This window comes from Malaclemys terrapin, chromosome 1, assembly GCF_027887155.1.
Source record: "Malaclemys terrapin pileata isolate rMalTer1 chromosome 1, rMalTer1.hap1, whole genome shotgun sequence".
Taxonomy (NCBI): Eukaryota; Metazoa; Chordata; order Testudines; family Emydidae; genus Malaclemys; species Malaclemys terrapin.
This window is the reverse complement of record NC_071505.1, coordinates 140,903,416-140,913,805: the sequence shown is the minus strand read 5'-3', so window position 1 is coordinate 140,913,805 and position 10,390 is coordinate 140,903,416. Positions and strand designations below refer to the sequence as shown.

The following is a 10,390-nucleotide window of genomic DNA, read 5'->3' as shown; positions in this document are numbered from 1 at the left end:
CTAAATGGCCTCACAACTCAAGGCAAATGGTCACTCATGGATATATCCTTTCATATCAATCAGCGACCGGCTGAAAGGGGCGATTAGGAAAAAACAGAAAGCGTACAAAGAGTGGAAGAGGGGAGGGATCAGTAAGGAAACTTACCTTAGCGAAGTCAGAGAATGTAGAGATAGAGTGAGAAAGGCCAAAGGCCAGGAAGAGTTGGACTTAGCGAGGGGAATTAAAAGTAATAGTAAGAGGTTTTACAGCCATATAAATAGGAAGAAAGCAAAGAAAGAAGAAGTGGGACCGCTGAAGACTATAGCCGGAGAGGAGATTAAAGATAATCTAGGCATGGCGCAATATCTCAATGAATATTTTGCATCGGTGTTTAATGAGGCCAATGAAGGTATTAGGGATACTAGCACCGTTACAGAGGGGCATACGGGATGGGGGATTACCGCATCCGAGGTAGAAACAAAACTAGAATGCCTTAATGGGACTAAGTCGGGTGGACCGGACGATCTTCATCCGAGAATATTGAAGGAATTGGCGCGGGAAATAGCAGGCCCATTAGCGACTATATTTAATGAATCTGTAAACTCGGGGGTAGTCCCGTTAGACTGGAGAATAGCCAATGTGGTTCCTATTTTCAAGAAAGGGAAAAAAAGTGACCCGGGTAACTATAGGCCTGTTAGTTTAACATCAGTAGTGTGCAAGGTGCTGGAGAAGATTCTGAAAGAGAAACTAGTTGAGGACCTTGAAGTTAATGGCAAATGCGATAAATTACAGCATGGTTTTACGAAGGGCAGATCGTGCCAAACGAATCTGATCTCCTTCTTTGAGAAAGTAACGGACTTATTAGATAAGGGAAATGCGGTGGACCTAATATACCTGGATTTCAGTAAAGCGTTTGATACAGTACCCCATGAGGAACTATTGGTTAAAATGAAAAACATGGGGATCGATATGAAAATCCAGAGGTGGATAGGGAATTGGTTAATGGGGAGAATGCAGCGGGTCGTATTAAAGGGTGAATTGTCGGGTTGGAGGGAGGTTACTAGTGGAGTGCCTCAAGGTTCGGTTTTGGGACCCATCTTATTTAATCTATTTATAACTGACCTCGGGACCGATTGCAAGAGTGGGCTGATAAAGTTTGCGGATGATACGAAGGTGGGAGGAGTTGCAAACTCGGAGGAGGATAGGGATACTCTGCAGGGAGACTTGAATGAGCTTGTGAATTGGAGTATCAGAAATAGGATGAAATTTAATAGTAAAAAGTGTAAGGTGATGCACTTGGGGACGAATAATAACAATTTTAGTTACAAGATGGGGACGCATTGGTTAGAAGTAACGGAAGAGGAGAAGGACCTAGGGGTCCTTGTGGACCGCAGGATGACTATGAGTCGGCAATGTGACGTGGCGGTGAAAAAAGCCAATGCGGTCTTGGGATGTATTAGGCGAGGTATATCTAGTAGAGATAGGGAGGTCCTGCTTCCGTTGTATAAGGCGCTGGTGAGACCTCATTTGGAGTACTGTGTGCAGTTCTGGTCTCCCATGTTTAAAAAAGATGAACTCAAACTGGAACGGGTGCAGAGAAGGGCGACTAAGATGATCAGAGGAATGGAAAACCTGTCATATGAAAAGAGATTAGAGGAGCTTGGGTTGTTTAGTCTGACAAAGCGAAGGCTGAGGGGGGATATGATTGCTATGTTTAAATATATCAGAGGGGTTAATACAAGGGAGGGAGAGGAATTATTCCAGTTTAGTACTAATGTGGACACGAGAACGAATGGATACAAACTGGCCGGGGGGAAGTTTAGGCTTGAAATTAGACGAAGGTTTCTGACCATCAGAGGGGTGAAATATTGGAACGGCCTTCCGAGGGAAACGGTGGGGGCGACGGACCTGTCTGGTTTTAAGATTAAGTTGGATGAGTTTATGGAGGGAATGGTTTAATGATAAAACATAGTAGCCAAGGAAAACGAAGCAATGGTACATGAACAGCATAATGGCCAACAAGGGTCAGGCTAGAGACTCTTGCCTATATGCTCGGGGTATTACTGATCGCCATATTTGGGGTCGGGAAGGAATTTTCCTCCAGGGTAGATTGGCTGAGCCTCTGGAGGTTTTTCGCCTTCCTCCGCAGCATGGGGCAGGGATCACTAGCAGGAGGGTCTCAGCCGATTGAAGTCACTAAAACACAGGATTGGGGACTTCAACGGTAGAGTCCAGGGAAGGGTCTTGCGGCCTGCAGCATGCAGGGGGTCAGACCAGATGATCATAATGGTCCCTTCTGACCTTAATGTCTATGAGTCTATGAATCTCGAGCTATGAGTGGTCAGGAACACCTGCACCTCTTTCCTCCTGCTGATCACACACAAAGATCCTAACAGACAACATAGCTGTATGTACTACATCAATCAGCAAGGGGGAACCAGACCTCCCTCCCTGTACACAGAAGCAAAGAGGCTTTGGAATTGGTGCATCTAACACAACATTACACTGTCTGAAGCTTACTTCCTGGGTGCACAGAACTCGATAGTGGACAGTCTTAGTCACAGATTTCCACATGATCACAAGTGAGAGATACCAGTCTGTGCTCCATAACCTATTCACATGATAGGGAACAACATCTACAGACCTATTCACCACTTACTAAAACAAATGTCCATGCTACTGCTCCAGGGCAGGATGAGAACCCATAGCCACCTGTTTGCTGACGTACTATTGATATAAAAAACTTTCTTGATAGTGATTACCTCAGCCAGAAGAACAGGAGAGAGAGCATCCCTGAGGACCATACCCCCTACACAGTATTCTTGCCAGACAAGGCTATGCTCAAGCCACATCAAAAATTCATCCCTAAGGTAACCTCTCCATTTCACGTGAATCAATTGATTCACCTTCCAATCTTCTATCCCAAGCCTCACTGAGACAACAGGGAGGCTATACTTCATACCCTAGATGTCAGAAAAGCCCTGGCCTTCTACCTTGACAGGATGAGGACCTTCAGGAAGTCCCCCTAGACTTTTGCTCTCCATTGCCGAAAGATCCAAAGGCTCTCTAAATGGGGTTCGAATTGCATCAGACAGTGCTACCAAATTTGCAACATGACCCCTCCAGACTCTATTCATACACTCCACAAGGTTGATCTCATCCATCGCCTTCTTCAAGAATGTCCCTATCTCAGATCTGTAGAGCAGTGACATAGATGTCAGTCCACACATTCACAGAACACTATGCGATCACTGGGGACTCTGCTTCTCATGCCATCTTTGGCTCCACACTGCTGTCATCTGTAACTGACTCGACTTCCAAGTCCCAGCCCCCATATAAGTAGTACTTGGGAGTCATAGAATCATAAAATATCAGGGTTAGAAGGGACCTCAGGAGGTCATCTAGTCCAACCCCCTTCTCAAAGCAGGACCAATCCCCAACTAAATCATCTCAGCCAGGGCTTTGTCAAGCCGGGCCTTAAAAACCTCCAAGGAAGGAGACTCCACCACCTCCCTAGGTAACGCATTCCAGTGCTTCACCACCCTCCTAGTGAAATAGTGTTTCCTAATATCCAACCTGGACCTCCCCCACTGCAACTTGAGATCATTGCTCCTTGTTCTGTCATCTGCCACCACTGAGAACAGCCAAGCTCCATCCTCTTTGGAACCCCCCTTCAGGTAGTTGAAGGCTGCTATCAAATCCCCCCTCATTCTTCTCTTCTGGCGACTAAACAATCCCAGTTCCCTCAGCCTCTCCTCACAAGTCATGTGCTCCAGCCCCCTAATCATTTTTGTTGCCCTCCGCTGGACTCTTTCCAATTTTTCCACATCCTTTTTGTAGTGTGGGGCCCAAAACTGGACATAGTATTCCAGATGAGGCCTCACCAATGTCAAATAAAGGGGAATGATCACGTTCCTCGATCTGCTGGGCAATGCCCCTACTTATACAGCCCAAAATGCCATTAGCCTTCTTGACAACAAGAGCACACTGACTCATATCCAGCTTCTCGTCCACTGTGACCCCTAGGTCCTTTTCTGAAGAACTGCTACCTAGCCATTCGGTCCCTAGTCTGTAGCAGTGCATGGGATTCTTCTGTCCTAAGTGCAGAACTCTGCACTTGTCCTTGTTGAACCTCATCAGGTATTTTTTGGCCCAATCCTCTAATTTGTCTAGGTCCCTCTGTATCCGATCCCTACCCTCTAGTGTATCTACCATGCCTCCTAGTTTAGTGTCATCTGCAAACTTGCTGAGAGTGCAGTCCACACCATCCTCCAGATCATTAATAAAGATATTAAACAAAACCGGCCCCAGGACTGACCCTTGGGGCACTCCGCTTGAAACCGGCTGCCAACTAGACATGGAGCCATTGATCACTACCTGTTGAGGCAGACGATCTAGCCAGAGTCACCTACAATGAAGCACCCACAGGGAGACTACTCGAAGAAGAAGTTACTCACCTTGTGCAGTAACGATGACTCTTTGAGATGTGTGTCCCTATGGGTGCTCCACAACCCATCCCCGTCCCCTCTACTTCAGAGTAATTGTCAATGAGTCTGTGGTGGAGGAGGAATTGGGGGAGGGGGGATGCCTGCATGCGCTGACTAGCCTCATGGTGCAGCACAAGGAGAGACAGCACATGTGCGGGCTCAACAGACACTGCTATCAAAGTTCTGCGATCAGCAGCACAGGGATGCAAGCACACCTACAGTGGAGCACCCATAGGGACACATCTCAAAGAACCATTGTTATTGCACAATGTGAGTAACTTCTTCTCTCATCTCTCCTTCAGCAATACAAGAGGAGTGACTCTGTTGCCCAGCTGGTGATTGATACCGTGGGATCTAAGAATGTAAGCTCCTTAGGGCAGGGATCATGTTTTTTTGTTAGTAAAGCACCTGCCACAATGGGGTCTGGCTCCTGATTGGGACGTCTGGATGCTACCACAATATAAATATTTAATAATAATAGCAATGGGCACAATCAAGACCAATTAGAAAGAGGAGGACAGGTCTCCTTATAAACCACCTTGAGGAAAAATACTGAACTGTTAACAGTGCATAACTCTTTTCTGAGAGCAGAGGCTCATTTGAGTCAGTGACTTCTTGGTTGCTTGGAGGCAGATAGGTGTGAGGGTGTTTGAGATGGATGAGAATTCTTTTAAACATCACAAAGACACTGAGAGAATTAAACACCCCTTCCCCCATGATTATTTGATGTGGTTATACTCTTTCCAGATTAATGTAGTGGCAATTTTAAATTTGCAATAGTAACATTGATCTGTCTTGACTAGAGCTGAAGCCTACATATTTGGTTCATTCAAAGATTGGGAAAACCTTGTCCCACAGAGAAATGCCAAACTTACTGTCTATTTGAATGTCATTTGCATTTAAGAGTCCTGTTGGACCAGTCTTTGAGATCACCTGGAAAGGAAAGTAATGACATGAACAAAGCCATCAGAAAAAGATGGGAGAGTCATTAAAAGGTAATGATTGCTAGGGACTCAGATGTGCAATAAAAACACAGGCAATTATCTTGGTTTAGGATTTAAGTGCTGTGAAGTAGAGCTGTTATTCAAAGTACATGTTCCCAAAGCTGGTAAAAGGCATGGGGAATTATCCATATTTCTGGACACTAATCAGAAAGGTATTTGAGGAGAGATGGCTTCCTAGGCAATGGCTTTCAAAGGGGGTAAACCAGATAGAACACTTTGCACCTAATTCTCTTCTCATTTACACCAAATTAAATTGGGAATTCTCTCTTATGTCCCGCCCTTATGTTTGGGAACCTTCAGTCATAACCAGGAGAAGAATAATCTGAAGCCATAGGCTGGGAATTTCAAAAATTGGTCCCAAGGGTCAGGCCCCTAAATCCGTATTTAGGCACCTGAATAACTGGCCTGATTTTCCAAATTGCTGAGCACTAGGGTGGCCATTCATGCATTTCCAGAATACCAGACATTCTGTTACTTCTGGGAATGTGCAGTGGAGGGAAAAGTGAGGGTCATGTTAAAGCAACATTTGTTTGGACTATGTTTTAGTGACTTGTATAGCATCTTTCCTAATGCTTCTTAACATTCCGCTAGCTTTTTTGACTGCTGCTGCACATTGAGTGGATATTTTCAGAGAACCATCCTCAATGACTCCAAGATTTTTCTTGAGTGGTAACAGCTAATTTAGACCCCATCATTTTGTATGTTTTTAGTTGAGATTGTTTTCCAATGTACATTACTTTGCATTTATCAATATTGAATTTCATCTGCCATTTTGTTGCCCAGTCACCCAGTTTTGTGAGATCCCTTTGTAACTCTATGCAGTCGGCTTTGGACTTAACTATCTTGAGTAGTTTTGTATCATCTGCAAATTTTGGCACCTAATTCCTTGCCCATTTTCCAGATCTTTTATGAATGTTGAACCATATTGGTCCCAGTACAGTCCCTGGAGGGACACCATGATTTACCTCTGTCCATTTTGAAAACTGACCATCTATTCCTACCCTTTATTTCCATTACTGATCCATGAGAGGATTTCCCTCTTATCCCATGCCTGCTTACTTTTCAAAAGTCAATTTAATTTTTTTTTTATATTTGTTTTAGAAATCTAGAACTGTTATGTGTTTTGGTGTAATTTGCATTATCCTTATGTTAAATTTGCATTATCTTAACAAAACGTTTAAGTTCTTCATATCTCTTTTATACGTTGCAGGTCAAAATGATAAGACAAACAATACCACTATTTTTCCACTGAAAGGCTTCAAAAACTAACCAAGTTGAAGAACACACCAAGAACCAGGAATATATCAGCATGTCATCTGAAGGTTCAAGTGGTATATTTACATCCAACTAGCCTGAAGCACAAATATAGCTACCTACTGAAGAAACAGTGTCTCCAAAAACTAAACACAGTTCCCAGTGTTTGTTGATCAAAGTTTTCCCATTTATTGAAGTTACATAAGATGGCTATTGATACACCTTTTGCAAAAAAGCTAACAAAGAGGGAAAGTTTCCCAATGCTATAATCGGTAAAAGGAGGAGGAGGTGCTTGGTTTGCCAGACCAATTAGGAAAGCCAATGCTGACAAACTACATGAAAAGACTGCAAAACATCAAATCTCTGGACTGCATTAACATGCAGAAAGCCTTATAAGCCAGTCACTTTCAAAGCCAATTTTAGAAGTACTTAATGAGGCTGTGTCGCGGGTTGGGCCTGCGGTCACACCTGTACACCCCCCATCAGGGCTGTGCAGCCTAGCAGCCAGAGTCAATCCCTGCCCCCAGGCTCGAGACTGTGCGGCCTAACAGTCCATCCATCACTATCAGGATGGGCCACCACCTCCAGATGGGCAGCAGCCATGGTAGGGGGACTCGGGCCCTCCCTCTCCACCGGGTCCCAATCCAGGGCCCTGTCAGTGGTGGGGTTGCCTGCTACCAGCTTGGTGGGGATCTGGCCAAAACACACTGAGCTAGCTTCCGGTTGTTCAACCAACTCTCCGCAAAGACTCCCTGGGTTACTTCCTACCCGCTTCTCCGCATCTCGTGGCTTCCTCGTTCCCCAGTTGCTTCTCCCTCAGTCACGTCCAGACCCTGGGAGTTGAGGGTTGCTGTCAGCTGGCTGGCCTCTGCATTGTAAAGTGCCCACAGCCCTTCAGCAGGAGTCAGCAGCACACCTCCTTCCCCTACAGTGGTCCACCCAGACTGAGCCAGGCTGCTCCTTCTTATACTGGTGTTGTACTTCGAGCATGCCCAGTAGGGCCATGGGGGCGTGGCTTCCTCAGCCCTCAGTGAGGGGTTAACCCCCTCAGTCCCAGTGCGCGGCATGCATGCCCAATCTCACACACCCCCTTTAAGAAGGTGTCCTTTGGTGGCCCCTCTTCCACATCTTCCCCTCCTACCTGGGAAAGGAAGTCTGCGTTTTGTGTGAGCCTTACCGGGTCGGTAGGTGACTTGAAAGTCGTATGGCTGGATTGAAAAGTACCACCTCGTGATTCTGGCATTGGTGTCCTTCTTACTGTTAAGCCATCGAAGTGGCGCATGGTCAGTGACCAACTAGAAGGGGTTCTCCAGCAAGTAGTACCTTAGGGCATCGATCGCCCACTTCACTGCCAGGGCCTCCTTCTCTATCATTGAGTACCTCTTCTCCCAGGGGAACAACTTCCTACTCAAATAGAGGACTGGATGCTACTCTCCCTCGTCTTCCTGGGACAACACTGCTCCCAATCCTTCTTCTGATGCATCAGTCCGTAATATGAAAGGCCTGTCGAAGTCAGGGTGAAATAGGACTGGCTCCCTACTTAGTTGGTCCTTCAATTTCTGGAAGGCCTTCTAACATTCGGCTGACCACTGTACCTTGAGGGCCTGTGAGCTCTTTGTTGGGTCCGACAAAGGTGCTGCGATCATTGCAAACCTCGGCACAAAGCAGCGGTAGTATCCTGCCAGGCCCAGGAATTGGCATACCTGCCTTTTTGTTGTAGGTGTTGGGTAGTCCCGTAAGACTTGTACCTTGTCCACCAGGGGACGTAAAGTCCCTCAGCCCACCATATACCCCAGATATATTACCTCTTGCTGCCCAAGGTGGCACTTGGCTGGGTTGCGGTGATTCCGGCTTCTCCTACGGCTTACAAGACCGCCGCAAGGTGCTGAAGATGTCCTTCCCATGTGGGGCTGTACACCACTATGTCATCTATATAGGCAGCTGCGTACGGGTGGTGGGGTTGTAACAGTCTGTCCATCAGTCATTGGAACGTGGCCGTGGCCCCATGCATGCCAAAAGGCATGGTGACGAAGTGATACAGCCTGAATGGGGGAAGGAAGGGAGTCTTCTCATGGGATTTGGGCATCAGAGGTATTTGCCAGTACCCCTTTGTGAAGTCTAACGTTGAGATAAATGCTGCGTTACCCAGCCATTCCAGTAGTTCATCCACTCTGGGCATCTGGTGTGCGTTAAACTGGGATATTGTGTTGACCTCCCAGAAGTTTATGCGGAATTGTACGATCCCGTCGGATTTTGGGACTAGTATGATATGGCTCCACCATTCACTGTGTGATTCCTCCATGACCCCCATGTCCAGCATCATGTGGAGCTCCCTCTGGACTGACCCCCACATCTTCTTTGGCAGCAGCAGATGGTTATCATGGACCTTCTGGCCAGGGAGGGTGGTAATGTGATGACTCACCAGTTCAGTCTGCCCTGTGTGAGGTGACAGCATGGTGGCAAAGGCCCCGACTAGCTGCCTCCCATTGCCCCATGTCCAGTCCTACTCCAATCGCAATGAGCATGGGGTCCATGAGATCAGCGGGCCGAGTTCTGGTTATGAGGGATATTGGGTGATCAGTCAAACCCTCCTGTGTCTTCCACTCTTTTAGGAGGTTCACATGATAAGTCCGGACTTCTTTCCATCTGCCTGGCAGCCGCACTTCATAGTCTACGGTCCCCACCTGCCTAACCCCCTCAAATGACCCTTGCCATTTGGCCAGAAGTTTGGACTTTGTGGAGGGTAGTTGTCATAACTATAGAGGGAAGGGTATCAGCCCTCCAGTGTACAATACTATAAAATCCCTCCTGGCCAGAGACTCCAAAATCCTTTTCCCTGTAAAGGGTTAAGAAGTTCAGGTAACCTGGCTGACACCTGACCCAAAAGACCAATAAGGGGACAAGATACTTTCAAATCTTGGTGGCGGGGGAGGCTTTTGTTTGTGCTCTTTGTTTTGGGTGGTCGCTCTTGGGACTGAGAGGGGCCAGACATCAATCCATGCTCTCCAAATCTTTCTGAACAAGTCTTTCATATTTCAAACTTGTAAGTAAACAGCCAGGCAAGGCATGTTAGTTTTATCTTTGTTTTCTCAACTTGTAAATGTACCTTTTACTAGGGTGTTTGCTGTAACTTTGAACCTAAGGCTGGAGGAGGTCCTCTGGACTCTTTAAGTTTGATTACCCTGTAAAGTTATTTTCCATCCTGATTATACAGAGATGATTTTTACCTTTTTCTTTAATTAAAAGCCCTCTTTTTAAGAACCTGATTGATTTTTCCCTGTTTTTTAGATCCAAGGGGGTTGGATCTTGATCCACCAGGAGTTGGGATCTACCCAGGGAAGGGAATTAGCACATTGGGAGTGGTGGCAGCGGACCAGATCTAAGCTGGTAGTTAAGCTTAGAAGTTTTCAGGCAGGCCCCCACATCTATACCCTAAAGTTCAGAGTGGGGAAGGAGCCTTGACAGTAGTAGTAACAGGACACTATCTCCTCATTCAAAAGTGTGCAGTCATGTCATGATTGTAGTGATGTGCCTGGGTCTGCTGTGCCTGTAGGAGGTTTTTGCTTACAAACACTCCGAACTTCTGGAGGTGCGCCGGGAGTTGCAGTATGTGGGGGACTGAGCCTGAGGCCCATGACTCCTACTCCTCCTAGGCCTCCTTCAGG

The 10,390-nt window shown here is 46.4% G+C and overlaps 1 long non-coding RNA gene across 1 annotated transcript; it reads left to right on the top strand.

Moving 5' to 3' along the window:
• The first annotated feature begins 4,767 nt into the window (after nt 1-4,767).
• On the top strand, nt 4,768-9,980 carry LOC128830525 (uncharacterized). Its single transcript, XR_008443597.1, has 3 exons — nt 4,768-4,829; nt 5,372-5,462; nt 6,682-9,980. It is a non-coding gene; the product is annotated as an uncharacterized LOC128830525 (long non-coding RNA).
• The last annotated feature ends 410 nt before the right edge of the window (nt 9,981-10,390 follow it).